Below are 13,417 nucleotides of genomic sequence, written 5' to 3' on the forward strand. Positions count from 1 at the left end.
GGACTAAGCCGAAAAGAAAATGAATGAATGAATAAATGAATTATTATTTAATGAGTAAGGAATTTAATAACTTATTATTGCCAATATTATTAGGTGTGTCTTCTCTGATCGATCTGCTAATTGATAATAAGTTAATCGATAATGAGACAGAATAGTAATTTTGTTCTACAATAAGCTTGGTTACCTTTGATTAGGCTGTTCTCACAGGACACTAAGGGCTCTATTTTGACGGTCCAAGTGCAGAGCGCAAAACGCAGGGCGCAAACGATTTCAGGGGGTGTCAGGACGCGTTTTTGCTAATTTAAGGACGGGAAATCTGCCTTGCGCCGCGGCGCATGTTCTAAAAGGGTTGACTTTATTTTCTTAATAAGTTATAGGTGTGTTTTGAGAATAAACCAATTAGAGTCTCATCTCCCATTCCTTTTAAGAGTCAGCTGCGTTGTGCCAAGAGCGCATTCGCTATTTACAGGACGCAAAGTAAGTCTAAGTGGAAAAAATTAGCATTTCACAAGCAAACAGTTAACAGTTAACAGTTTTTTAACAGAAAACTGTTAAACAGGGCATCTACTGCGTGAGAATGAGAGATAATGGATCACTTTCACTTTCGCTCTTGGATAGGGAAACCTTTACGCACAGACATCAATTAGTCTATAAATAAATACTTTTGTTTGTTAAGCGCAAAGATTTGTTTCAAAATTATTTCTAAATTTAGTTCTAATTTTCAGCAAACGAATAAATGAATAATAATAGCAAAATGTGCTCAAAAACCTGAGTTATATTGTAAAACACATGCTGTGCCCCATATGGTCTAAAACCTGACAGGTGGGCAAATCTAAGCTTGTTTTTAATAAAACAAATATAAATATAGATATAATAAATAATACTGCTAATAATAATAACATTATACAAAAGCAAATTGTTATAAATGAACTGAAAAAGCCTCCCGAGATGAAGAAGACATAAAAGCAGTGGTTTTTCATATTTATGTAGGCTAGAAAATAATGTTTTGTAATATTTTAATCCTTTATATTTATATTCTATATCTATTCTTATTATATACTATATATATCCTTAATATTTAAATTTTTTCTTATGTAAAGATATTTGCCTATTGCTCTCTTGTGTGTATTAAGCAGTGCGTGAGCGAGGCGCAACTCTGCGCCGGAGTTTAGACCGGGTTTGTTTTGGTGTAATAAAAAATCTATTATAGATTCTCAAAATAGCAACGCGCCAGCGGTCCGCCTCAGAACGCCTTCCTTTTTAGACCAGAACGCCTATGGGCGCAAAAATGAGCGCTAATGCATCTGCTATTTAAACAGCGTAGAGCAACGCCTCAAAACGATTCTTGCGCCAAGCTGAAACTACCAAAAGACTACTGCGCCACGCCTTGCGCCACACTGCGCCGGGTGTATGATAGCGCCCTAAAAATAGAGTTGAAATATTGTATTGTCCCTCCAGGGGATACAGCTGGATACAAGGATATGGCCAATCCCTAACCCCAATGTAGTGCCATCACTAAGCCAAAAAAGGCAGATATTAAACACACAGATCTATATGCTTGGTTTAGAAACCTAATTCTATATTTTTGTTTTAGTCGTTTAGCTAAATCTTCTGATGTGGCTTGGGTTTCAAGCACCAGCCAACAGCAAACTCAACAGATGTTCAAGTGCTCAAATATTCCAAACTCAGAACCCGTTTCAGCCATGAAAGTGGGCTAAAACCAATTATTGTAAGACTTTTTTGCTGTGTATGCACTAAACTCAGTTCATGTAATGGAAATACTTTGTGTGTTCAAATAAATCACTAATACTATAAGATTCTGTCTGTTAGTTTACAATAAAAAAGAAGTGGTGAGTGAAAAGACGAGAATAGTTGGTAGAAATTTCCCGTACATAAGATAAGATAAAATAAGATTGCTCCTTCACAAACAAGGAGGAGAAAAGCACATTGTTTAAAAAAAAAAAAAAAAAAAAGATTCCAGAAATGTTTGTCCATTTTGCATGCTATTTTCATCAAAGTGAAAGATATGCTCAGGGGATGTGTGACTTTTGATTAATTACTTTTATGGATAGCTCCAGGATTAATTTCAAATATTTGTTTATGAAATAATAAAATGTTCAGTTCAGTGCATACAGTATGTTTTTACATAACTTAAGCATCTATACTGTAACATTTTTTTTTTCATTTTGAGCATTATCAATTCTAGATTAAGTATGTTTTATTTGTTTAGAATATTTTTTTCACATTTATATGATATTGTTAAGACTATGAGTGTACTTGCATTATTATGCTATTGACATACTGTCAGTATATGAAGAGTAGCATACAATGACAATGATGTCATATAGTTCTATTAATCAATCAATTAATTTTTGTGAAATAGATTGTGTGATCCCAAAAGATATATAGAAAACACATAGCAGACTGCATCATGGGATTACTTTATTGTTCAAACACAGAGGAACGAAAGCCACCAGCATTAGCCGTGAGGAGAACAAAGCCCATAGTTTGCTTGGAGGTGGGCGATTGTAAATAACTAGCTGGTTATGTTTAAACTTGCATGAACATCAAACAGGTAAATTATGGCATATTATATATTTATTTATACAAGCTTCTAAATGCTTTCTTCTCAACTAATTTAAATTAAATCCAATGTCACCTTTAATATACATCCTTTTTTCAGGAGTACCATGGATCCCATTTTATTTTATTTAAAAAAAAATTTTCCACTTCCGATATTCTTTCAAAGAAATATGATATAATATATATTTTGCAAAATAATATTAAAAATACATAATATTAAAGGATTGATAAATATTTATTATGAAAACAGACATTAACATTTTTCCCAATGTTTATAACTTATAAGCATATGCTTATGAACATTTGATGAATATTTATGTATCATTTTTCACTATTCATGGTTCCCACTCTAAGCCAACTGTAAAATTACCAGACTTTTCCCTGAACTCCAATTACTTAAAAGCTTTATTTTCATGAACCATAATGAATAGAGAACATCCAGCTGTTATGCTGAGCAGTCAATTCTGCAATCGCTAAGTTTAAAGTGTATTAAAGAAATATATATATATATATATATATATATATATATATATATATATATATATATATATATATATATATATATATATATATATATATATATTAAAGAATTTAAAGAAATGTCAAAATCAAAAAAAAAAGATTGGGATTGCAATATATTTTCAATTCCTACAGATTTCCTGCAAATTTCTGCTGCACCATCTATACTGTTTGATAATACCTGTAAATAACAATATATTCAAATAGATTTAATATGCTCATCTGCAAACATGTGAAACACTGTAACAAAAAACATGGTAGAAAAAAAAAACATTTTCATAAATAGGTTGTCAACATTTTTAATGATGAACAAAAATGCCTGATATTTTATGATTTGTATAACAAACTTCCCCCACTTTTAGTGTCTGGAACAGACAAAATAAAAAATAAATTACTTCAATTGCTTTTTGGCCCATTTAACTTTTAGAATTAGTTCTTGCTGCTAGAGCAGAGGTTGATATGAGAGCAGGGAAACAATCTGTGCTGATGCTCCAGTAAGTCAGCACGTTTTCTTTTTTTTTTCTTTTTTTTTTACTTTTGCTTCATGGCAGCTCAGAGGGCAAAAGTGAGGCAGTTCTACTCTGCAAGCTACTTTCCAGATGAGTGGTGCAGCAGCTGTTTTGCCTTTGCATTTTCCATCAAGATTTCATCAAGTGTGGGATTGGGTAAAGCTGCGTGCGGATGTGAGATTTACGAACAAAGAACTTTACACACTTCCATGGTGTGTGAAAAACTTTCAGAGATGACATCATGCAGCTATGAGTGTGAGCATCTCTGTGACATCATTGCTTGCACTGTGCCTAACAATACAGACACAGTAAGGCCACAGTAAGGCCAGTAATGCAAATGAACTGCATTGATAAAAAACCCAATACATACTACAAAATATTTATTTAATTGGACATATCGCATAGATGTATTGCAGACGATAAAGGTCAAGTTGGTTTTATATTCGCACATTCGGTCTTTCCCCTTAATAATATAATTTCATTAAAGTATTATTTGCAAAATCAACACAGAAATGCCAACTGACACAAGGCTCGCACCAGCGACCTTTTTACTGTGAGGCGATTGTGCTACCCACTGCGCCACCACGTCGCCCATATTAAAAAAACATAACAATAGACTAAATGGACGTCTCTGCAATGTAGTCCTATCAATCAGATGTGAGTAGTCCACATCTACGACAAATTACTGTACCAACGCCAACGTCTACTAATGACATAGAAACTATTTCGTTTTAACAGCTTAAGGCTAATGGGGCTTGCCATAAGAGAAGGACTGTGAGTCAGGTGCACTTAGCACATTTCTCATGTAGAAATCAGTTACTATAATGTAAAGCTGTCACATACGCCAGCATTCACATCTATTCATCCTCTTGTAGTGCACAATTGTACAATTAAAACACAAACTTTCTGTTGATAAATCAACGATATAAGCAGCTCAAGAAGAAGGATTCACAACGAATCAATCTGACATCAGTACAAACTTACGTGAAATCAATATCCGCGGAATCTTCGCCGGTTACAAACGTTCACGCACTGGCAGCGAGGTGGGTTTGGTTCAGTTAACTTCCATTGATCGGTGATCTGCGATTTTCCACGCAGGCACATACACACACAGTCACGCGCTTTGACTTACGGGGCGCCGACTGGTGCAAACTGATTTACAGGATTTTCGTCTGTTTACAGCAGTGTGTTTCGGCAGCAGTTAAGCTATTGCCTGAATAAAGTATGAATGTAATGGCTAATAACTGGTTAGTCCTTTCTCACAATGCTCTCTTTTCTCCTTTGAGTGGCTATGTCTGCACAAACACATGGTGACATCGAGCGGAAGCTTGCATCCTCCTCCGGCACCTGAGCATCCCGCTGATCAGCCAATCACAACGTAGAGTTCAACCCGTTATTATAACTGTACATACGGAGAAAAAAGCTGTTCCACTACATCTCTGAAAGTAAATGTAACTTTGATTTATTGCATATGGGATTATGAAATGATATGTATATACTCAGCAAACTCCATTGTATCCATCATTGAATATGAGTCATTCTATGAAACGAGTGCTATTTCAACTTTGCAGTTTTTCAAAATTATAATTAAATATAGATTTAAAAATTAAATGAATAAATACTTGGAAGACATCTAATCCATAAAAAAATCCCACATCAGGCACAAAATCTGTATTAATTGTAATGTGTTTTTCTTTGGGCAAGAGCCTTCTTGCAACCCTGCATGGACAGAATGATATTTTAGTAGTAAAATAAGAAATAGATTTTTAAATTCCTATTTTTCCTAATAATAAAATTGAATTTGACATCTCAATTACCTCATTGTGCGCACTAAAAACACCCCTTTTTTTATAAATTCAAATCAACTTACATACTCTCAGAAATAAAGGTAAAGGAGCTGTCACTGGGGCAGTACCTTTTTAAAGAGTACATATTTTTTACCTGAAGGGTCCATTATGGTAGGCTACCTCAAAGGTACTTTTTGGGTGCATCTGTGGAATCTTTGGGTACAAATATGTATCTTTTGAAAAGGTACTGCCTTAGTGACAGCTCATGTACCTTTTCTGAGAGTGTACAAAAAAAAAAAAAAACATTATTTATGTAACATTTTGTTTCCTTCCATAAACCTTTAACAAAATGACAACATGACAAGGTGATAACTGATGTGATAGGGTTAATCACTGTGACGGTATGCACAAGTGTCTGTTTATGAACTGCTGACTGCTGAGTGGTGTAATACCTTAATTCGCAAAGTAATAATATATATATATATATATATATATATATATATATATATATATATATATATATATATATATATATATATATATATATATATATATATATAGATATATATATATATATATATATGTTTTGTTTCGACTTGAATAAAAGCAGTTTTTATTTTTTTAAAAACCATTTTAAAATTTAAATTATAAGTCCCTTCAAGCTATTTTTTCCCGATGGTATACAGAACAAATCATCGTTATACAATGACATGCCTAATCACCCTAACCTACCTAGTTAACCTAATTAACCTAGTTAGGCCTTTAAATGTCACTTTAAGCTGCCTAGAAGTGTCTTGAAAAACATCTAGTAAAATCTTATTTACTGTCAGTAAATAAGTTAGTAATTCAGTTATCATAAATGAGTTATTAAAACTATTATGTTCAGAAATGTGTTGAAAAATTATTCTCTTTGTTAAACAAGAAAGAAAGTAGGACAAAAAAATAAACATATATATATATATATATATATATATATATATATATATATATATATATATATATATATATATATATATATATATATATACTTTTTAGTATACAGTATATGGTGAGATGGACCAACACAGAAAGACCAAATGGGACGTTACACCTGGCTCAAAGATGTAACAGTAAGGCAGATAACACAGTCAAATGTAGGCAAACATAATATTTATTCGAACACAGTTAAAAATAACATAATCAAAACATCAGTATCAATACGTTCAATCACTGTGAAAGGCGAATGAATGGATGCAGTAAGTGTTGTCAGTCCTAGTGCATGGATGCAAAGCAAAACATAATTCCACAAACTGAAGCACAGCTTGACATATTTCTGTTGAGTATTTTTTTTAAAGAGTTAGTAAGTGTCTTTGAAAAAATTCTGATAAGCATATTAGCAGAGGTAAGTTAACGTTAGTTGTACGCTACTGACCTCTTGTTTATACATGTTTTGGCTTTTAATTACATATTTATGTGTAGATGAGAGGTTTTTTAAAAGTTTTATTGAAGGTTGTCTACTTTATTTAGCCTAAAATATGCACTGTACTGTCAAAGAGAACAAATTAAAATCCAGAGTGAAAAAAGTAGCTTAACGTAAACCAGCCTGAGCTAATTTTAGAGGGGTTTGGCCATTTCCAGGCTGGTTTCAACCATTTCCAGCCTGGTCTTAGCTGGTCATGCTTGCTGACCAGCTAAAAACAGCCAACCATCTTAGGTTGGTTAAAGCTGTTTTTTCAGCAGGGACATAAAAATAGTACATCCTTATTAAAGCAATATATAGAGCCAATATTTCCTCATATCTGAAGAAAGCTGATTACAGAGATGTAGGAAACAGGGGTAAGACAAGAAAGCTTATTTAAGCGATTAATGTGGATTTTTTCATAACAAATCCCTATATTATCAAACATGTTACATGTTTTTATTCCAGTTATTTTAATAAGATTTTGACATTCATAATTGAGTGTTTTTTTATTACATCACTGTTATTAAATCTGAATTCACAGCAGCAATACTCCAGTATTCAGTTACATAAATCTTTAGAAATGTAATATTGTATTTATAATTTGCTGCTGATCAAGAAACATTTCTTATTTTTATTATGTTTTGTTTGTAAATCAACATCTTATAATGATCTCTAAAGGACCAAGTGACAGAAGATTTGAGTAATGATTTCGACAATTCAGCTTTGCATTACAGTCATAAATTACAGCCCAAAAAATTTTAAGATTCATATTAAAAATAGGAGGTTGACAGTGCTTACACCTTAACTTTTAAGCCGTTAAGAATTAATATATTTTACTACAGGCATGATACATAACTCATATTCATTCATGTTTGGTCTTTTTCTCACTTTTTCTTTTGTTTTCAACAGCATTTTAAAAGGAGCCCAAATGATAACTAGAGCCATTGATAACTCTGACTGCCAGACAGTAATGAGCAAAAAAAAAATTGAGTGGCAGATCTTTAAAAAAAAGATAAGTGGGATGTAGATGTGGAGATTGATATAGATTTCGATTCAAAATGTATTAATTATGAAATATTTTGTAATGCCTTAAGTTCCCTTATGCAGATGTCCATTTTGTAATTTTCAATCATTAATTTGCCTCAACCAGCTCACTTCTAAATTTAACAGTGGTTAAAATGCACTGTAAGTTATAAAAGCTCATGCAAACACAAAAGCACTAAAATACAAATGCAATACAAATAGTCCAGAGCACAATGGAATAAGCAGAACAAGTGATGACCCTGACTGCTATCCTGTGCCACTGTTTCAGATATGACATGTTGATTTGTCTATATTTTTTAAATGACTCTTTACAGTTATTCTACAAATATCCACCAATAAGTAAATATCCATCATCAAAAGTAGAATATGATATTACAATAGACTGACATGTTTGACCATATCTGTAAGATGTTTTAGACACATTCTTAGCGGTGAATAAATGTATACTTAATTTGTATATACACAGCATGCACCATGAAATATTTGCTAAGGACTCTGGTGTTTTGTGCAAATCTGTTATAATCTGTCTAATATATTGTTTTTATTGTTTCTTAATCTTATTTTTAGATTTTGAATCATCCTCCACTCACTCCACTGTTTTTTGTTGTAAGTAATATTATAGTGTCACATAAAAGTATTGCAAATTATTAATTTTTATTGATGTTAATATTAATATAAAATGCATTAAACAAATTAGCACATTAGAATGATTTCTGAAGGGTAAACTGACACTGGGGTAATGATTCTAACAAATTAGTTTTGACTTCACATTAATAAATTACATTTTAAAATGTATTGAAATTGAAAATCATTATTTTAAATGGTGAAAATGTTTCACAGTGTTACTTTAATCAAATCAATCAAATCAATACAGTTATGATGTCCAATTCAAGACGGACGACAACATTACACTGAAGTGTAATAGAACCGGTGAACAGTTTTCACTTTAAATCTATTGGGCCATCCTCTAAGAAAATTCTCTCTTGTTTGTGGCAACACTGATCTGCAACCTTTTGACAGTGGAAAATTACTTTCTTTAAAACTCAGTAAAAAATAAATAAAATAAATAAATAAATAAATAAATAAAATAAAATAATTAAAATAATAAATAAATAAATAAATAAATAAATAACATAACATAACATAACATAACAAAACAAAATAGTAAAATAAAATAAAACTCACTAGCATTTTAAAACTCATGGCCCACTTGATGCACAGTAGTACACATACTCACACAAAGTCATGATATCTGTGGTACTTCACTGTTCACTGAACTGCACAACCAACACAATCTCACCGCAATTCGTAACTTTTTGATTTAGTGGCTAATTCATTTGAATTCGTATGATCTAATTCGTACAATTTAGTATGATTTGCTCATCACCCAGTGACGGTTGAAGTTAGGGGTGGGGTTGGCTGCCACGCCACCTTTTTAAAATCGTACATATTCGTATGACTGAACTCGTACGAATTCTCACGAATTGGCCTCTAAACTATCAAAAAGTAAAACACTTACGTTTCCTCGTGAGATCAGGCTGGCACAACCATTGATTTTAATCTTTCACAATGGTAAATGCTTTGTCATATTGCACATGTATGTGTAAATTCTTCAATCCAAACATTGCCTTCAGCCAAACATTGCCTTCAGCTTAATATCTTTTATATCAGGGGGCGCCATAGCAAAATAAATCAGTTACTCTGAAATCCACAATGTTCTCCTTTTTCAGCAACTTTACAAAGGTTTCAGCAGGGTGGGCAGTATTTGACACATGTATTTTAGATACATATTTTAAATATAAAATAGTTTTTTATTGAACTTGGTGCCTTTGTAGTTTGTACTTGAATTTTTGAGTATGAGGTCTCCCAAAATGTTCTTATTTAAGTACATTGAACTTGGTGCATTTATAAATTGTACTTAACATATAAATTCAAACTTATTTGATGGTAATTTGACTTTTAATTAAACCTAAATTAATTGTAAATGTTTTATTTTAATTTAGTACAATTAATTCTTAACTATAATGTTTTTTAATTATGCATTATGCATATCAAACAGAAATAAGCAATGCACTGCATATTTAACTATTTTATTAACTAAAGGTTAATTGACAGGACAATAATAAGTACACTTTATGGGAATTGTTCATCACTAGAAAAGTCATTAAACAGTAGAAATGCAATATAGACAATAAGAAATACTTATTGCTCTTCTGAGATCTTGAGAGATAATTTTTTTGAAAGCGTCAGAATTGACTTCATTCGCTATGTTTTTTAATGATTCGATTTACCTGCTTACACTGCAGACACGAGAGCACAGATCCAATTCATATTTCCCATTACTTATTTGGGGGCCTTAATTGGGGGCCTGAGAATAAAAGGTCAAGAACTACTGATTTAGATATAGAGACCAAAGAGAGTAAAATTATGTTGTGGGATATTAGGTTTACTTTTCTTCAAAAATATTCCATGCACCAAAATTTACAAAACTATAAGTTCTTTATTGGGCCATCCATCTTTAGAAAAACTATATAGGGCTTGATGACACCCCAAAAAGAAGTACAGCCTCTAGTCCATGTTAATAAAGACATATTTCTCTGCATTTTCACCCAGCATGATTTGTGGTCCACACTGAATGTTTACTTTCCACAAAGAACTATGAAAAAAGCATTCTTAACAGGCATTATGGGTGCTACCCTCTGAAAATTGCATTGGTTGAATGATTTTTCTTTCAGTAGTGTCTGGAGCCTTTAATTGCAAACATAATTTGGTCTTACTGGACCATTTTTGGGCCATAGGACTGACAATAATTTGAGTTAGCCTTTGTGCTACCCCAACACCACTAAGGCTACGTTCACATTGCAGGAAAATGTGGCCAGCATCAGATTTTTTCCACCCTCATGTGACTCAGGTAATGACAGTGTGAACAGCCCAAAACCGCATGGAATCTGATCTTTTCAGTAGTGATCTTCAGTGCTGACACTGCTGTTACATGATTTACCAGTTGCTGCAACAACCTGAAATCTTGAATAAAGTCAAGTCAAGTAATTTTTATTTCTATACAGTGTTTATAATGTAAATTGCCTCAAAGCAGGTTTACAGTATATAGATAAGAAAAAGAAAAAAAAAGGAAAAAGAAAATTTGTAACATATTTCATATCATGGAACATTTCAGCAAATGAGGGAGGAAGCAGAGCAGTGGAAGAATAGCTGCTGTAGTTCAGATTAATAAAAATGTTATTGTTGTAATCCACTGAAGCCCCTTTCCATTTACCATGATTTATTTTCTTACTTTTTAGAAAGTAGCTTTTATTAATTCCATCTTTTGCCCTCTAGAGGTCATCAGTTTAGCGTTAATCTATCTGTAAAACTGTAATGTCCTCTAGTGGTCACTCTCCCAAAGTACATACAACTACATTTCACTACATTTCACAATTCACAACAATTGCAAGATTTTTTTGTCACTAAATTGCAACTTGAGTTTCAACAAAGGTGTAGGACACTACAAATTACGTATGTAATCGAGGATAGCAAAACAGAAAAAAAAATATATATCTAGTAGTCAAAAAACCAAATTGTACGGAAGTATCTGCTGAGAAAATTCATTCATTAATTCATTCTCTCATTCATTCATTCATTGATTTTTGGCTTAGTTCATTTATTAATCAGGGGTCGCCACAGTGGAATGAACTGCTAACTTATCCAGCATATATTTTTACGCATCGGATGCCGTTACAGCTGTAATCAATCACTGGGAAACACCCATACACTCTCCTTCACATTCACATACACTACAGACAATTTAGCTTACCCAATTAACCTGCAGCGCATGTCTTTGGACATGTGGGGGAAACCGGAGCACCCGGAGGAAACCCACACGAACACGGGGAGAACATGCAAACTTCAAACACAAATGCCATCTGACCCAGCTGACAAAATATAAAAACATTACAATTTTTAAGTTTTTAGATTGCATGCCCAGGAGGCTACAGGGTGTCATCAAGGCTAAAGATGGATGGCCCAATAAAGAGCTTATAGTTCTGTAAATATTGGTGCATGGAATATTTTTGAAGAACAGTAAACCTAATATCCCACAACATAATTTTACTCTCTTTGGTCTCTATATCTAAATCAGTAGTTCCTGACCTTTTATTCTCAGGCCCCCAATTAAGGCCCCCAAATAAGTAATGGGAAATATGAATCGGATCTGTGCTCTCGTGTCTGCAGTGTAAGCAGGTAAATCGAATCATTAAAAAACATAGCGAATGAAGTCTATTCTGACGCTTTCAAAAAAATGATCTCTCAAGATCTCAGAAGAGCAATAAGTATTTCTTATTGTCTATATTGCATTTCTACTGTTTAATGACTTTTCTAGTGATGAACAATTCCCATAAAGTGTACTTATTATTGTCCTGTCAATTAACCTTTAGTTAATAAAATAGTTAAATATGCATTGCATTGCTTATTTCTGTTTGATATGCATAATGCATAGTTAAAAAACAAAACAAAAAAAAAAACATTATAGTTAAGAATTAATTGTACTAAATTTAAATAAAACATTTACAATTAATTTAGGTTTAATTAAAAGTCAAATTACCATCAAATAAGTTTGAATTTATATGTTAAGTACAATTTATAAATGCACCTAGTTCAATGTACTTAAATAAGAACATTTTGGGAGACCTCATACTCAAAAATTCAAGTACAAACTACAAAGGCACCAAGTTCAATAAAATTCATTATGTACGTTTTGGGAGACCCCATTACTCAAATAAAATGAGGGATCACATTTACTCAACCAGATGAGTTCAATCAACTTATTAAGCTACCACATTAATCTGCTGAAAGCAAGCATATGTTTTTTGGCTCTATTCTGGCACCTCGCAAAGGGAACAAAGGTTGAGAACCACTAGTCTATATAATCTTAAATTACAAGGACTGCTTGTCTTTATAGTTGTGGTTTGCTAATATATACACATTACAGTGTGTGTTTATGTAAGATAAACTCAAAGTAATATTTTTTAAAAGTAAATCTGAATATGGTAGCTGTCAAACCAGTGCACACGGATTCATGATTTCTTTCTATGGGTCTGAGGTTTTACTCCAAATGTTTGTGCAAATGTTCACATGTCTGATTTATTAACAGTTTTGCAGTTCTTTTAGTCTTACTGTATAGACTAATGTGGGAACTGTTTGAACTTATCCTTTAAAAAACAAGAACACATCAACTTCAAAGCATTCTCGCTGTGTTCTTCAGAGGCTGGAATGTAATTATTATGTGACCACAGAAAGCAGCTAAAAAAGATTTACCAAACAACCGCACAAAATCCTTCACCATAGTAACATTTGGAGATTACCTACTTTTCAACAACAACAAACATTCTCCACATTATTCCTCTGAAAAAAAAAAAATCGCAATTTATATCTGTATAGATTTGCCTAAAAAGTATTTGTTAGACAGAATGTGCATTTTCTGTGGTTGCAAGCTCTTTGGTTTCTGTTTTTCTAACTGCTTGAATATGTCAGAGGTTTCT

The 13,417-nt window shown here is 32.5% G+C and overlaps 1 protein-coding gene across 2 annotated transcripts in view; it reads right to left on the reverse strand.

Moving 5' to 3' along the window:
• myripb (myosin VIIA and Rab interacting protein b) overlaps positions 1–4,991 on the reverse strand; it is a 214,481-nt gene extending 209,490 nt beyond the window's left edge. The window contains exon 1 of one of the 2 annotated variants that reach the window (XM_021470291.3): positions 4,596–4,991. The gene's annotated coding sequence lies outside the window, so the exon portion shown is untranslated. The remainder of the gene's footprint in view (positions 1–4,595) is intronic. The other variant, NM_001353925.1, reaches the window with a different exon arrangement.
• Between the last annotated feature and the right edge of the window lie 8,426 nt (positions 4,992–13,417).

Source organism: Danio rerio, chromosome 24 (assembly GCF_049306965.1).
Source record: "Danio rerio strain Tuebingen ecotype United States chromosome 24, GRCz12tu, whole genome shotgun sequence".
Lineage (NCBI taxonomy): Eukaryota > Metazoa > Chordata > Actinopteri > Cypriniformes > Danionidae > Danio > Danio rerio.